The sequence below is a fragment of the Palaemon carinicauda genome, chromosome 39, assembly GCF_036898095.1.
Source record: "Palaemon carinicauda isolate YSFRI2023 chromosome 39, ASM3689809v2, whole genome shotgun sequence".
Lineage (NCBI taxonomy): Eukaryota > Metazoa > Arthropoda > Malacostraca > Decapoda > Palaemonidae > Palaemon > Palaemon carinicauda.
In genome coordinates, this window is record NC_090763.1 from 38,055,447 (window position 1) to 38,059,490 (window position 4,044).

Sequence of the window (4,044 nt, forward strand, 5' to 3'; positions counted from 1 at the left end):
TCTGAGAGCCTGCAACAAAGTCACCCAGTTCCTAGAGCATCTGGGCTTCAAGATAAACACCGAGAAATCTCGCCTCACTCCAGCTCAGAAGTTCCAATGGTTGGGAATCCATTGGGACCTTCAGTCACACCGCCTTTCCATTCCACAGAAGAAAAGGAAGGAAATAGCAGGGTCTTTCAGAAGGCTTCTAAAATCCAAACGGATCTCAAGACGACAACAGGAACAAGTTCTCGGCTCTCTACAGTTCGCCTCTGTGACAAACCCAGTGCTTTGCGCACAGCTAAAGGATGCCGCGGGAGTCTGGAGACGTTTCGCATCCATCGCTCGAAGAGACCTCAAGAGACGGCTTCCGAACAGACTTCACTTACTTTTAAAGCCGTGGTCAGAAGCAAAGTCCCTGAAAAAGTACTTCCCTCTTCAACACCCGCCTCCATCGATCAACATCCACACGGACGCTTCACTGGAGGGTTGGGGAGGTCACTCCCACCAACAACAGGTTCAAGGTACATGGTCTCCCCTATTCAAGACGTTTCACGTCAACATCTTGGAGGCCATGGCGGTTCTTCTCACCCTGAAGAAACTCTCCCCGCCTCCCTCGATCCACATCTGTCTGACTCTGGACAACTCGGTGGTAGTCAGATGTCTCAATCGTCAGGGCTCGAGATCGCCCCAGATAAATCAGGTGCTTCTTCCGATCTTTCGTTTGGCAGAAAGGAAGAAATGGCACCTGTCTGCAGTTCACCTACAAGGATTCCGCAATGTGACGGCGGACGCTCTATCAAGGACAAGCCCAATAGAGTCGGAATGGTCTCTAGACGCAAGATCATTCTCCTTCATCTCTCACCAAGTCCCGGAACTTCAGATCGATCTCTTCGCGACAAGCGACAACAATCAACTTCCTCGATATGTGGCCCCGTACGAGGACCCCAAGGCAGAAGCAGTGGATGCCATGTCCCTGGATTGGAACAGATGGTCCAGGATATACCTGTTCCCTCCTCCCAACCTTCTGCTGAAAGTCCTATCCAAACTGAGAACCTTCAAAGGGACAGCGGCCCTAGTGGCTCCCAAGTGGTCCTGGAGCAATTGGTATCCCCTGGTCCTGGAGCTGCAGCCCACGCTGATCCCCCTACTGAGCCCAGTTCTCTCTCAACAAGTACAGAAGTCGACTGTCTTCGCTTCATCACTGAAAGTCAGGGACCTTCATCTTATGATTTTCTCTCCTTAGCCGCAAAGAAAAGGTTTGGGATCTCGAAGAAAAGCTTAGACTTCCTCGAGGAGTACAAGACTGAGTTTACCAGACGGCAGTACGAATCTTCCTGGAGAAAGTGGGTCTCCTTCGTCAAGGCAAAAAATCCTACGGAAATCACCATTGATTTTTGCATGTCCTTCTTCATTCACCTTCATGGACAAGGCTTAGCGGCCAACACGATTTCCACTTGTAAATCGGCTTTGACTAGACCACTCCTATACGCCTTCCAGATTGATCTGTCCAGCGATATCTTCAATAAACTGCCAAAGGCATGCGCTAGACTACGCCCAGCACCCCCACCAAAACCTATCTCCTGGTCCCTGGACAAGGTGCTCCATTTTGCTTCTAGCCTGGACAACGATTCGTGCCCTCTGAAAGACCTGACTCAAAAAGTTATCTTCCTTTTTGCTCTCGCCTCGGGAGCCCGAGTCAGTGAAATAGTGGCATTATCAAGAGAAGAGGGTCATATCCTGGTCGCCGAGACAGGAGATCTTACCCTCTCCCCGATCCGACGTTTCTCGCTAAGAAAGAACTACCCACCAAGAGATGGGGCCCTTGGAGAATCTGCCCCCTGAAGGAAGATGTCTCTCTATGCCCAGTGGAGAGTCTTAAGGTCTATCTTCGAAGAACTTCAGACTTCGGTGGAGGACAACTCTTCAAAGGAGAAACATCGGGTAGCGACCTGTCACTGAAACAACTAAGAGCGAAAATCACCTACTTCATTTGCAGAGCGGATCCTGACAGTACACCCGCAGGTCACGATCCTAGAAAAGTCGCTTCTTCTCTGAACTTCTTCCAGAGTATGGATTTCGAAAGCCTCAAGAGCTTTACAGGCTGGAAATCATCGCGCGTTTTCTTCAAGCACTACGCAAAACAAGTGCACGAAGTAAAGCATTTCGTGGTAGCTGCAGGTAGTGTTATGAAACCTGCTGCTTAGATCTGCATAGAACAGTGAGTTACTTGGGACTCTAACTCTACGGGTGCCTGTGTTGACCCTATTGTGATACATAGTGATTTAATGGACACTTAGTGTTTCTAATAGACTGTTCTTTACCAAGGTGAAATGTCATAGACTTTACATGAGTGCCACATGCCCTAGGGCATGATGTGTTTTCTTTGAATTTTAAAGACTGGCATTCCTCGGGAACTTGTGTTTCTAAAAAGAAAATTTTTCTTTCAGAATCAAGATTACCGTCTTTCATTTCTATGTACATTATTCTTTATTATTGTAAATGAATTCTATATTCATTATTGTCATTACTGCCATAATGATCTGCAATCCTAAAAATAAAATGTCTATTTTATTTCAATGTGCGTCTCTCTTCGCTCCTATTCCGTATCAAGAAATATACGATTGTTATAGTTTCATTTACCTCTTTCCAGATGATCAGAAAGAATAATATAAGTAATTATGTTATATACTCACTCATGCCTTGATAATATTCCTATCCGAATATTAACCTTTGTCCTGTCTCCGAGACCAGCATGATCTCTCCTCCAGGGGGAATAGTAGTTATGTTATATACGTATCTATGCTTGATAATATTCCTACCCGAATATTAACCTTTGTCTTGTCTCCGAGTCCAGCGTGATCTCTCCACCGGGTGAGTAGCTCTTCAATGATCGCTTCGAAATGTCCTATTGTCCACCAGGACTTCCCTGCCAGGGGGGCGGGAAGCTAGTTTACCATGGACTCTCTGGTAAGGACATGTTCTATAATACTGTTTGAAGCCCTTGGCACTTGGATTAAAAGAGGTAAAAAATCTACGATACATTAATTCTCTGGTACACTTCCATCAGGACGTCATGGCTTGAGCCCAAAAAACGGATTTTGAGCGAAGCGAAAAATCTATTTTTGGGTGAGATAGCCATGACGTCCTGATGGACCCTCCCGTCTATTCTAGTTCAGCCTTTCAGGCCCCTCCCGGACCTACTGTATCGCGGAGATTGGTAGAAGCTGAGCTCAGGATGAGGACGGACGTGACGTCATTTAGCAATGGCGTCCGTTTGTTTACGTCTCGAGTACCAAAAGTAGCCACGGATGAGAGTAACTTTGGAACGGCTCCTCAGTTACTCAGCCACCTTTCCATATCGAAGTGTTAACTCTATATGGGGTGCAGATAGCTATGTGGCGTGTTAATACATGCGTCCCCTGTTGATATACGGTATCCTAGAGGGAAACCTTTAGGGTACTCGCACCAGAAGTTAGAATTCTGTGATAACCTTTAGTTTAATTCTCTGGGAATATCCACTGTAGTTAAATATACCCTAGGAAGCTACTGAAGGAACCTTCCATCAGGACGTCATGGCTATCTCACCCAAAAATAGATTTTTCGCTTCGCTCAAAATCCGTTTATTATGTACCTAATTTGCAAATTAATACCTGTAGACAGTGTTGTGTGTTAATAACAAACCTATTACTTTTGTGACAGAATCATATTGCATAATATGATTCTGGTGACCTATTACAAACGTCCCTGCTTGGCGAATGCTGGATGGGAGTCTTTCTCAAACTCGATAGTTTCTTGTAGTGTCTGCAGCCTCACCATCCTTGTGAGCTAAGGATGGGATGATTGAGAGAGCCAATAGGTCTACCTGCTGAATCATTAGCATCCATTGCCTGCCCCTCCCTGGTCCTACTTTGGGTGCTGATCATATATACTACTACTAATAATAATACTAATACCAATAATAATAGTAATAATAAAACTAATAATAATAATAATAATAATAATAATAATAAAGCTCAATCACAAGAAAATGTAATGCTCTGATGAGCCGTTTCATAGGAATGA